At 37.6% G+C, this 13,719-nt stretch overlaps 1 protein-coding gene across 15 annotated transcripts in view; it reads left to right on the top strand.

The window, feature by feature from the left end:
* Positions 1–13,719, top strand: part of nrcama (neuronal cell adhesion molecule a) — a 63,055-nt gene that overhangs the window by 7,671 nt on the left and 41,665 nt on the right. The window contains exon 2 of one of the 15 annotated variants that reach the window (XM_078941478.1): positions 927–954. The exons of the other annotated variants lie outside the window; for them this stretch is intronic. The gene's annotated coding sequence lies outside the window, so the exon portion shown is untranslated. The remainder of the gene's footprint in view (positions 1–926; positions 955–13,719) is intronic. 15 annotated transcript variants of the gene reach the window in all.

Genomic DNA, 13,719 nt, shown 5'->3' with positions numbered 1-13,719 from the left:
AAAATGGTTTCAGCAGCATTTTGTATGTATGTCCACCAAATCGAATTTCACATTTTCCTGGGCTGATCCATTAAACAACCAGGTTGAGATTGGGTTATGCTCTCCTTTATTTTATTAATTTTCATCCATTTATTGATCAAACTTGTCAATCCATCCATTCATATTCTGTTACTGCTGAATGCCGTCTGGGGTCACGGGGCTACCGAAGCCTGTCCTGGTTACTGTTGGGCAAAGGTAGGACTTCCAAAGGTAGTCCACAGTCTTTCTACCACACACCGTCACATTCAATTTAGAATCACCAAATTAACCTATGAAGCATGTTCTTGGACTGTGGGAGGAAACAGGTTAGGGTTGCCTACGCATGATGGACAAGAACACGCAAACTCCACACAGAAAGGTCCCAGCCAGGATTCGAAACTGGGCCTTCCAAGCAATCTTCTGATACATTCCTTCTTGGCTCGTCCCAGTTGCTATTATCATAAATTCATCTCTCCCTCATTCATTCTGTTCTTCAATTTAGTTTTCTGTATTCATATGCACTTTGGTTTCTCCTGCTTTTAACAGTGCTATGCAAATGATAAATTGATATTCTTACCAAAATTCCTATTTCCACCATTTATCCATCCTTCCTCTGACCTCTATGCTCTTCTCACCCTTCATTTGTCTTTTCCATTTTGGTCATCTTTATTTAATATTATTCCATATCAAGAAGTTCCAAAATTCTGTTTAATTATAAGGACCCTATTGGTTATAGCTGAAACCATACCGGATTACATGTTTCATTTGTAAGAAAAGCCTGTGTCATGGTGCTTGTTAAAGAATTATGGCTTTTTAGAGGTTTTACCCAGAATTTCTTGATATGTAAAAATCAAAGGTGGATGTTTGTGGGAAACATTTCTTAAAAAAAGGTATTTCGTTTTTTTAAGGACTCTTCTAAAAACTCATCTTTAAAAGGTAAGAAAGGAATAAACCTACAAGTACCTTCCTTACATTTAGTCAACGTTGTCCTTTGGTTTTTGGTTGATGGTGTTGCACCAGCAAACCAATGACAATACTGGTGACTTTAACCTTAAAATATCGGAGCTTAAGCTCCAGAGTTGACATTTCTTTGACTTCTGTAACTCTTCAACAGTTTGCGCAACTAGCGTAAGCACTGCGGATGTTGTCACAGAGAAAAGAATGTTGACAAAGAATGTTGAAACTATGCTAATCGTGTAAACGTTCAGAGTTGCGGTAGGTCAAAGAGTGTTTGATATTTAGGTGCTGCTGGCGATGTTGCTTATGTTCAAGGGTTAATAAAAAGATTGGTAAAGTTTGACTTAACTTTGGTGATATTTCCCAATGCTTTGGCCATTTGATGAGCATGTTGCATGAAAGCGTACAAACGTCTTCATGTTTCAGCTTCATCGTCCCATTATTAAACCTATCCTCTAAATGCGCACATTTCTTTAAAATACTGGTTTCCTTGGGGGAGGGAGGGGTACACATGACTCAGCTCAAATGCACAACCTCTTTCTGCCTGTATTTTTACATCGCCATGCACACTGCTGGTGTTTGCCCCCCCACCATCCCCACTCAATCTCTTCTCCGAAACATGGCTCACAAAGCCCATTTAACCTTTAGCCAGCTCCATGCGAGCCAGCGCTCGCTTTCTGCCCACTGGCTGCAAACAGCAAGTGTCTTTTGTTACTTTTCAGAGGTATTTAAAAAACAACCATACTCATGATTTGTCTAAGCTTATCTCTAAATGACTTGTTTACATTTTTAAAAAATAAATTGTAGGATAATTAACGTTGTTGCTTTTTTTGTTGTTGCCATTAACTGATATTTGATATGTGCTGCATGGCAGATATATTTGCTCTGGAAAAAACCTGTTTGTCTATAATGGGTATCAATGGCTTTTCTTTTTGAACAGACTGACAACCAGGTAAAACAAGATATCTCCTGATAGAGGGAGTATTCCGCCACAGCAGGATACTATTAGTTTGACTACTACTTTTGACTAAACACTAATACTATGTAGGATGAGTGCACAGACATCTCAAAAATAGGTAACATTAGAGTCCTGGTTTTGCGTAAATGATAAAAATTCCTAAATTTTGTGTTACGTAACCTTTTTAGAAGCTACTGAAAATTTAGCATCTTAAGGCATGTTGGTTATGTAAACCTATGAAGTTCCAACAAATACTGCCAAAAGCTTTTAACGTCCTTTAAAAAAAAGTCAAAGGACTATGTCTATTACTTTGAAGTTTTATTCCCTATTACATTCTTTGCTTTGATAAATTCATACTTGTTTTTTTTTTAAAAGATTGAAAGATTTCCCATGTAAGGCTTTGAAAGGACATTGGAATTGCTTTATGTGACTCTCTGACTTTCAGGTGCGTTTATTCCTGCTTTGTGTTTCATCCTGGATTTGAATATAAGGCTAACTACATTTGTTTAAACAAACTGAAGCCAAAGGTTGAAAGCAAATCAGTGGCTCTGCGCTGATTTTCATGAGTGGACGACGGGTGAGTCCGGGCCACAGTTGATGCACAGACCGCCACACCAAAAGCAGCCTCCTCCTATTGGCTGCTCAGGTGTGTCTCCCGGCTGTCGGGGAGGTCCCATTGACCGTGTGTGGCTTTGATTGATACCGCTTTTGTTTCCTCGTGCCACAAAAGAACAACACATTGTCATCAACAAGCCGAGGGCCACAGAGACATAGCAGCTGGGATGTGTTTGACCTCAGGGCCCAAGAGCAATTACAGCAATTATAAATAGAGAAACAAAGCACACAAATGAATGAATCCGTCTACACAAAAGCCTTGATAGAGCATCATTTTACTCTTCACAATCTCTATTTTTGGACACTTTTATTATTCACACATAAGTGTGAATTTTAGAAGAAGAAGAAGAAAGTTTACTTTATTTATCCCACAATGGGAAATTGTTCTCCGCCTTTGACCCATCCCCTGGGGGAGTGGTGAGCTGCAGGCGATCCGTGGTTGGGAGGCCGTAGCTTTAAGGGCCTTGCCCAAGGGCCCTCACTGGGTGATGTTAATTGCTCGCCATTGATATGGTAATTGCCCCATTACCATTGGTTTCCTGGTTTCCTGCGTGGTAGTCTTTCACCTTACCAACCAAGCTACCCAGCCACCAACTTTAGTACATAAACCGTCCCTTCAGGATCTTGTAGACGGTTTTTGTGGTACAACAAAGCTAGAAGTTGCGGCAACCTTTCTTAAAAGTTGCAATATTTGTCAGTAATAATTTTTAGTTGAAGGACATAGAAATTTTAAAGCAGTTGGCTTTTTTCTGCCAGTTTATTAAAGTGCATTTTTATATAACCCCTCACATTCTTTACACATGAGTTGTGATTTTTCACGTTTCATTGTTGAAAAGTTCCTGTCAGACCTTTGCTTGTGCTCCAACACAAATGTAACCTCCAGTTTCATTAAAAAATATTTGCAAACTGTTTTTGTTGGGTATTAAGGCCTATTCACACCGGAACGAATTTCGCCGGCGATTTTCGGCGACGTTTAACGGCTTGTGACTAAACAAAGGGCACCACTGTGAGTGTGCACACCGACGCGAAAAAACGCCACGCGTCAAAGTGTCACTTTTTAAAAAACGCCTCGGGTTCGTTTTTTTGGTTTGACGGACCGCGTCGAAATCTATTCAACCAGTGAGAATGGCGCTTTTGCACACGTGTCTGGAGCTTCTGAAGTTACAGTAAAACACTACTTGGGGGCGCTCAAACAGAAAACTGCCTTTCTGAGCACACATACCAGCGAAGAAGATAGACGCCAAGTAGCGTCTGCACTGCCGCGAAGAAATAATGACGGACATTCTAAAATATCCCCGAACCAAGCACCAGTTGGAGCTACATGGTGCTTGAAATATTCATGTTTTCTTTGTATGATTCTGACAAGCGTGTAAATACTTGCTCTATTCTTCTGAGTGAAAAGCGACTTTAAGAAGCGTAAAGTTGCGCAGCGCCACCTTGTGTACAGGAGTATTTCTGTTTACATTAAGCACCATCTAATGTCAGGGAATGAAATTGCATGTTCGCTCGGCTCATCGTCAGCGAAAATTGCCTGGGTGTGAACACAAAAAACGTGGCGAAAAACGCTGGCGAATATTCGTCCCGGTGTGTACGGGCCTTTATAGTCACAGTAGAGCAGTAAGAGTTATATTTGCGTTAGACCAATAAATCCCTGGAAAATGTTACCAATTATGATGAAACGGTGGCGCTGATGCCGAACAAATGCGAGAAAGTCCCTAAAATGAGTATGTTATGCACCTTGTTCCACCTGAACCTACAGGAAGTTGGCTAAACTCCACCTTTAGCTGTGACTTTTGTCGCACTTCATATAAAACAGATATTTTAATCAGCCATGTCAGCACGAGAAAGCTGGAACGTTAAATACGTTTACTGGTTAAATTGATTATGTAAACGTTTTAACCTCTTAACTTGATTGGTGAAGACAGTTTGACAGGTTGAACTTTTTCAAAATAATAGTGACTCACCAAAGTTGCATTGATTGGACAAAGCTGCTATGTCAAGAAAATGTTGCAGGATTTGGATGAATTTATACGAATTGGTAAAATCACAACACTGAAAAATTCTTGATCTTTTGCAAAACTCTGAAATGTTTTTTAACCCCTCACTTTTATCAAAAACCACCAATTGATCTATCAAGCTTGGATCGATTCAGATACAGTCGTCGATTTTATCAACTGAGCCCTTGGATATTTGATCTGAATAAATAGGTTTATTGTGCTGGTGGATTAAATGAGCAAGTTTAGCTGTTAAATTTCTGTTTTGAAGCAGAAAATTTAGGGCAAAAGAATGAGGTTGAATGTAAAATAAGTATTGTTTATCCAAATATCCTCAATTGTAAAAATACTTATAAGTTTCCTTCACATTATTTAGGTAAAATACAATCAGTTTGTTTCAGAAGTTCGACAAAAGAAAAACATTTTTAATGCATTTTACTTTATTACAACTATCCTGTCGTTATAAATGAAATCAATCACATAGAAATCTCTTCTCCAGTGATCTATAGTGTCAGCTTTCCGTCGTTTTTTGCTCTCCTACTTTTGTCTTCCTGTGGTGGAAGATATGCTGTCAATATTAGCTGTCTCCTAGGCATCCTATATATATACTCTTCCCTGTTTGCACATCCTCATCCTCTTTACAGCGATTTCCACAATTCGGTTTCTCGTTGACCTGCTCTTGTTTCAGCATCTGTGCCCATCTTTACTTTCCCGCCCGCATGTCTTCTTTGTAATAAGACGGTCTCCAGGGTTACGGCTCGGTGGTCATTTTTTAGCGTGTTTCTGACGTGTCGTGTCACTAAGGGCATAACTCTTAGCAGTTCTTCTGGACTTTCATCATGAGGGAAGTTATCAGAACATCAGTCCAAAAAATAAAGTAGATTTAAGGTTTTTGTGTCAGTGCTCTTCAAAAGTGATAAATACTTTCTGGATAAAATGTATAAAATATTTTTATTTGACAAAAGGCTTTTTAGCAAACACTTTTTGTGTGTTATGATCCTTGAAAGCATCAAATTAAACATGGATAGTTTAGACTTGTGACGTAAGGGTTTATCTGTTTTCATTAAAACAATTTCCCCCAATTATTGTAGGTTTTTTGTTTCTGTTTTTTTTTCTTTTTAGGTGATATGTATATGACGGTTTATGCTAACATTAAGCTAGCCATCCATCATCTTTAGGGTTGACAAACTGTTGTTATTATTCAAAAACCTGACGGTATGAAGAGGACTTACGTTAATCAACTGTTTTTTAAGATTTTATTAAAGTAAACCCTGCTAGCGCTATTGCTAGCCGTGCGCAGCAGCATGTAAGACAAATACAGATGACATTGTTGAAGAAGAAACAAAATAGCTGATAGCACATTAAAAAAATAAAACTCAAGAGCAACTATTTAATTGCACTAGTGAAGCCTTGCACTAGTGCACTAGTGAAGCCTCAAAGCTTTGAGGCTTTAATCTGAAGCTGCAATCACACTGGTCTTCTGCGTAGTGCATTCAAGAACGTTCTATTCGCGCCATCATGAACACGCATTCAACCGACGATGTTCACACCAGACACGTGTTTTTTTTGTTTTTTTCTTACTGTTTACTAGCGCTTGTCCACTACCTAAAGTAGGAGGAAACTTGATGTGATAAGTCAAAGCGGTGCAAATGTTGCTCAGACCTTTTGTTCTCACAGGCCTGTTTTTTTAAATGTATCTAGCTGTCATATTAATCCAGCCATGCACAAAACGCAATTATTAATATCTGCTTTGTGATCATGTTTTCAACGTTGGTGCCTCCGTGTTTTGAAAAGGACACTACACACACCTTTACTATCAGATCTGAGTCCCCAATTGGTCACATTGCCGCGGTTAAGTGTGTTGACTGGAAGAACCAGCTTATGAAAGTTCAACCGGTTGAACTTTCAGCGCGGGATCAATAAACCCCGGATTTGTACGTAGAGCCTGCGACCGTACTTAAAACCCTGCGTAGCTGCGTGTGATCACAAGCGTTTCAGACGCGAAAGCCGGAAATTCCGGCCTGCGTGCATTTGCATAGACTTTTCATTCGCTTCGGTTCGAGTCGACACAGCCAGTGTGAATCCAGCTTCACAAAAACGATAGGAAACGGGGACATCTGGTGGTCAAATATAGCTAGTAAAAATCTGTTGAACGTTAACTAAAGTTTAAAAAGTGGTCATAAAAATATTTTGGGTTATTTATGCTAGGTGATATTTGAATACATGTAAATATTGTACAGTTGTATTAATGCTTGCTGAAAAAAATTCGCTGCAGACAAAAACAAAACAAAAAAAAAAATGCAAATTTAAAGACATGCTACTCCACATAAAAAAAGACGGACTACCAATGATAAATAGTCAATATAATAAAGATTTATTTATAAAAATGTTTTTAAAGTTTTTAAAATAAGAAAAAACACTAAAGGAAGTCTTAGTTTTCTGTTTTGAAAAGCAAACTGGAAATGTCCTTTGTTGTTTCCCATATTTCTTTGAACTAACATTTCAAAGCTGTTTTGAGGGGGTCGATGGGAAAGCCTGCAGAAATTCAAATATTAGCATAGAAATCATAACTGCCGCCCGTCCTCTGGTTCACTGTGGCTCATATATCGTGCAGTCAAATTTCATTTGGCGAGATACTTCGTTTGCATTGGCTGTGGCTCAAAAAGACCATCTTTTCAAATTATCTTGCAAATGCTGTCGCTTCTTTTTCTGCCACTTCTCTCATTTCGTGTGCTTTCTGCTGTTTATTAAAAAAACAAAGCCAATTCTTGTCTTTTTTAGCTGAATAGGAAATTTTTTATATTTAAAAAAATAAAAAAATCTTGTGTTTTCTCTTGATCTGCATTTTTTGTGGCTTTTTTATGAAGACAGGGGCGTAAAAACTGTCCGTTTAACCTCTGACCTGACAGAAAAGAAAAAAAAAGGGAAAGTTAGAGGAAACAGTAAAACTTTGTGATGAAATCCAGCGCTTCTTGGCTCCTCTTTTAGTCTGGCTCTGGAGTGTGTTTGTTGGCCATTGTTCGAGAGATGCCCCAAGACTGTTAACATGAAAAATCTCTGGAATAATCATGGCAGCCAAACCCCGCCCCCATCCTACAACGTACATCTGGAATTAATAACCTCAGAAACCTGATCAAAGTTTATGAAAATCTTTGGAAAATGTAATTCATAAATAGGTAGCAAGAATTACACTGTCATTTTTGTGCTGTAAACATAAGTTACGGTGTTAAAAAGGCTAATAATTCATAGGGAAACTACCACATTACAAGAACATCTCTGTATTTGTCAGTTTTATAATGTTTTGGCTTCTGAAACTTTAAGAAAGATGTTTATATTTGAGTTTTTTTGTGTCATAGAGGCTGGGAAAGTGTAGAGTTTTTTTATATTCATTTTACATAAATAACAAAATAAAATGTTTTGTTTGTTTTGTTTTTGGATGAAGAATTTTCAAATAAATACCAAACTCCATCCTCTTCCTAATCTGGAATAATTATCTAGATAATTATTCATAACTGTTACTTTGATTTTAACACACAAGCTTTTCAGTAGAGATTTTCCACCTTAAAGCTGCAATACTGATGTTTTGGGCTCAAAATAAGTCAAACAGACATTTAAGGTGGATTTTTTTTCTTTCCTACTATGTAAAAGTGGCTTGTAAACAGTCTGCTCTTTTAAAGTGCTCTTAAGCCAAGCTTTGGGTTTTCAAAAAGCACTTTCTAATGTTGATCTTTCACTCATTTAAACACACACGAAGACAGACCTTTGAGTGTGTGAACAGAACTAACAAAAAAAAACATCACAAAAGTGCTGCAATTATTAATTCTTGCTTGGCTTGTAAATCCAGAGTACATCGTCCTGCATCTTTTTATTTTATACTATAGGCTCACACACCTGCAAAACCACACCCACCAATACATAACCTAGCACTACACCAGAGCTTTTCACATCCAGACGCTATGTTTGAATGGAGCAGCCTTCAGGGCTCCTCCAGACAGACCCTAGATCTTGTTACTCAGGTGTTACTGTCTGCCTTCCTGGATCGCTGTGTGTTCGCTCATTTTCGTACTTTACCTTGAAGCAGAGAAGCGGTTAGAAATGCTTTTGGGGCTTTTGTCTTTCTTTTTTTTCTTCCTCTCTGTTGATGTGAGTTTCACACGCCAGCAGCATCTGTGTTTTTGGCTGTTTGCACGGCCTGGGGTCATGCTGGTGCGTGGACGGCCGCTGAGATTCAGTATCAGGATTCATTAACTGGAATCTCGCTGGAAGCAAACACAACCTCTTTCAGCTCTGCTGCTGTGAGTCCTAACTCAACCAAAAAAAAAGAAGAATTTATGGTTGCAGGCAAGACATTAGCCGGCAATGAAAATTCTACAAAATTTCAGAATTGTAGCACCTTTTATGAAACCCTTGTAATGTGACTAGAAGGTTCAGTCTGCAACATGAGCTTAAGACGGGGCAAAAAAGTAATCGTTTGATTCATTTCAAAAAGGACCTAAACAAACCTGTACAGATTTGTAAAACTAATTACATTCCGTCAACAACCAAAACTTGTTAACCCCTAACGTGATCAACGTGAATTGGCGTATTCTGTCACGGATAAAAGTGGCTTTGAGCCGGCGTGTAACACATTACTTGCTATTGTCCGCCTATCCGCTGATCGGTGATCGCTTAAGGCGGGCAAATTAAATCAGGCTCTAAAAGAGACATCTCCAGTGTTACAGTTTTAACGTTTAAAGCTGGGGGAAAAAAACTGTTAGGGTCGGCAGTTGAACTAGTGTTTCGAGTATTTGCCAACCAAAATAGGGGGTAGGTAATACGTGAACTTCCGGTTTCGGACTTCTGGTGCCTGCTAATGATGTTAGAGAGCCATATTGCTGTCTGCAACCATGTCCACTTCTGCATTCTTGAACTTTCAACTTTTGATTTTATGATTTGAAAAGAAAATAAATTTAAATATTTTTTATTTTGGTTTCTGACTCCAATAGATCTGGATTTATATTAGTAATGATATTTTAAAACAGCCTTTTGGCTACTCAGTTTCCTTTAGTAGTAAAAACATTTTAAATTCCTGTTGCTAATAACAAACTTCAAATTAGATTTAATCTGAACTCCATGTTATGTAGTCATTGACGATCAAGTCTATCTTGATCGTCAATGACTACAATGGCACGATCACGATAGACTTGATCGTCAATGGGACGATCAAGTCTATCTAGATCGTCAATGGAACAGTCACGATAGACTAATGGTTGAATGCCAGCTGCTACTCTGGCCTGTTAGCCTTAGGGATTAAGGTGCACACACACATTTCTATTCATGCCTGCAGTCAGTTATTCTCTCACAGTAAAAAAAACCAGACCCATTCAGCGCTTCGTCTCCCAGTGGATCCATAAACCCAGCAGGCTAATTGAAACAGAAGGGAGCTAATAAATCACTGGGATCTTGTGCTTGGTGTTCGAGACGTTATGAAGATGTATTGGTTCAAGGACACGGACAGAAACAAAAGGCCTCAGTTCTATCTTAATTTTGTGCTAGTCTAGAGATTTTTTTCTTGTGAAAAGAATAAATATTCAGTAGAGTTACACAAGCTCTCCAAATACACTAAATTCAACAGTTTAGGGTATCATGTCATACCCAAAAGGAAATATCAGAAAACAGGTGTTAATATTAGCATAAAAGTAAGCGGAATATATAAATGTTACAATATTTGTTCTATGGATTCTTTGAAAAAAATTACGCTAAAGCTAGTTAAGGGAAACATTTCTCAAAACTTTGTTCTAAATTATTCTATTCCTAAGAAGTAAAATGCATTTGAAAAAGCAAAGTCTTTATCCCATCTGGTAAGATTCTTTGATTTTATTGTAAACTATCAGAATTGATATATTTTAGCCTTTTATTCAACGTGCCTTTTGCCGCTAAACATAGGGGTGAATGTGTCATTTAAGCTAGCTCCAAAAAAGTACTCTTGCTTAATAATGTTTAGGCAGAACAATGTCTCTATCTTAAAGAAAATTACATTTCAAATTAAATGTTTACAAATTATTATGTCTTCTTTTCTATGATCCTTTTTACACTAGCAGTACTGCACAGTTTAAGCTAGTTCCATAAAAAGAGTTCATGCTGAATAATAAACACGTTCAAGGCCAAACAATGTCTTTGTCTCAAAGAAAGTTACATTTCAACTTTTAATGTTATTTCGTATGTTTTTCTATTGTGTTTCTTTCTACACAAAGCGTAGCGGTACTGCGCAATTTAAGCTAGCTCAATAAAAAATATTCTTGCAAAAAAAAACATTTAAGCAGAACAAAAAATGATTTTTTTTAAAACCATTATGTAATCTTTGCTGTTGTATGTTTCTTTTTACACTAAACCTAATAGTAGCCTACTGTGGAGGGTACCACTTTAGCTAGTCACACAAAAGAACTCTTGCTAAATAATAAAGTCTGTTTAAGATGAACAATGTCTGTCTCAAAGAAAAAAATTGCATTTAAGCCTAAATTCCTAAAAATTATTTTGCATTCTTTTCTACTTTGTGTTTCCGTTTTACGCGAAACGTAGCTATGCAGTTTAAGTTAGCTTCAGAAAAGTACTTTTCTAAATAAAACACTATGAGGCAGAATTGTGTCTTTATTTTAAATTACATTATATTTAAATGAGAAATGATCAGAAACCATTCTGGATTCTTTGCTATTGTATGTTTCATTTTACAGTAAATGCAGCAGTATCCCACTGCGCAGTGTACCATTTAAGCTAGTTCCATAAAAGTACTCATACTAAACACAAACTTAAGCTGACCAATACCTCTGTCTCAGAAAAAAAGTTAAATTTCAATTCAAATTTTTTGAAGTAATTTTTAATCGCATTCAACTCTTTTTTTATAAACGTAGCAACACTGTGCATGCACTATTTACACTAGCTCCATAAAGGTACCCTTGCTATTGTTGCACATTTAGCCTGAAAAGCATTAGTATTTCTAAGGAAAGGATGCAGTATTATTTATGAGAATTGTTTTTGTTTCATTTCCTATGTGGCCTTTTAATCTCTATCAAAACATTTTTGAGCCCAGAACGTCAGCTCCTCCATCCCTCTTCCCTTCATGTCTTATCGTCTTTGCTTTCCCCTCTTGCCCCCTCCTGATGAAGCACTTTTAGATTTACTTAAATAATTCATGCTTTTGATTCCAACTTACTTAACCCCCCCCCCCCTTATGTTTTCTTGTTTCACCCAGACACTCTTCCTCCCATCATCTTCAATCTTCCTCCTCAGCCACGGTCCTCTGAAGTCTCTGTGCACTCCTGTCTACATTCATTAGGATATTGTGGTCCTTGTTTTTTCCCCTTCTTTTGCCTCATCTGTGTTGTCTCTGCTTAGGATGTTCAGGTTCAGCTCCTATAAAAATCACTTTAGTTCAGTTCAAAGTGCTTGAATCTAGAGCATAGATGGTTTTCGTACAACCCAATCTGTTATTCTTTATTTCACTTGCACCTTTTTTGGTGAGAGTTTAAACTAAAATACATGCTAATAAAAATGTTTTGGTTGGTATTCTGTTTACACAGTTATAGCTTTTGGTTTAAGTGTTAAGTTTATGTCACAGTTCATATGTTTAAACAGCTTAACCTCAGTTTATTATCGCCATTCATCCAACTCACCATTTCTCTGATCTACCTACAGCTTTGATTGCTCGCGTTTCAATAAGCCCACGCTCTTTGTCTGTCGAATTTGTTTTGCTAATGTGAGATGAATGGAGGGTCTCTCTCAAGAGATTTGGATAATGCATTCGTGGTCACGAAAAGAGATCTGTTTGCTGGAGGTGGTGGGGGGCACCAAGCATGTGTTCGAGAAGCAGCCTTTCATTTGGGCGTGCACCCCGCTGGAGGTAAAGTAATAAAAGTGACAGGGGGGCATTTGGGTTGATTTAGTGTCTCGTGCCTGCATGAAAGACATTTGCTGGCAACTCCCGAGAGAGCCGGGGCAATTTTTCCATGTATTCATAAAGTGCTCGTAGGCGACAATGGCCCTTATATGATTAATAAATTGAAGTCTGTTTGCTTGAAGGACCAAATTCATTTGATTGCTTTCAAGCAGCACTCAACTTCTTGAATCACAAGAGCTGCTTTTTGTGAACTTAACAGATTATTAAACAAGTTCTAGATTCGATTACCGTATTTACCGCACTAGAAGTCGCTCTGGAGTAGAAGTCGCACTTTTGGGAGAAATTTATGTAAGAGAAAGCGGGAACAAGAATAAACATTTCATCTTGAAAGCCAAATCATAATAATGGAATAGTTAACAATAATAGACTGAATAAACGCACCTTTCGCTACCGGAACACATTGATGCTTATGTAGCTTTTAGGAAATATAGGAGGAATCTAGTGTGTTGGCGCAAAATATGAACGACTATTAAGACAACCATAGCATGAAGAACATGCTAACATGTCAACTGAACTCTTTATCACTTCAAATCAATAAATCCGCTGAATTCTTCATCCTCTGTGTTGCTTTGGTACAACACCGCCAAACTCGGCGGGAGGGAGAGAAGGGCGGGGCATCTTCTTCTGCATTGGTGTCAGTAGCAAATGCTGATGCACACATCTGCAGTGCATCAGTGGCTGTTTCTTTCCTTCTTTAAAATCAAATCACATATAAGTCACAGCAGGCGCGTTTTCTTTGCACAGTTTGGCGACTTGTATGTGATTTATAAAAGAAAAAGAAATCATATACACCTGAGTATTGGGTTCAAGGGCTCAAGAGTATCGGTTGAGTTTATACAGTTTTAACATACTTAAAAAAAGTATGTTCATATATTTTCTGGAACTTACAGCATCTGTTGGTATTTCTTTTGTTATCTCACAAAGATCATTTTAATTTCTTTTCTATATTTATTTTTAACAAAATAAGTCACCCAGTTAGCAAATCCTATTTTTGAAGGGTATTCCCTAAAATTAAATTTGTTTAGAAAGAATAAGAACATAAAGAAGAAAAGCAGCCCTTGTCATTCATGAACACTTTCCTCTCCCCACTAAATGTTTGCCAAATAGATCTTTTTCAACTATAAAATTGATCGTCCCCTTTCATGCGTGTGTTATAAGCCATTATTCTGCTTTTCTTTCACAAACATGTTGTGATGCTTTAGTATTTGGGAAAAGTAAAAAATGAGTGATGTATCTGTAAACAT

Source organism: Oryzias latipes, chromosome 23, assembly GCF_053564925.1.
Source record: "Oryzias latipes strain Hd-rR chromosome 23, Olatipes_Hd-rR_3.1".
NCBI lineage: Eukaryota > Metazoa > Chordata > Actinopteri > Beloniformes > Adrianichthyidae > Oryzias > Oryzias latipes.
Note: the sequence above shows the minus strand (reverse complement) of the source record. Positions and strands in the feature narration are given on the sequence as shown.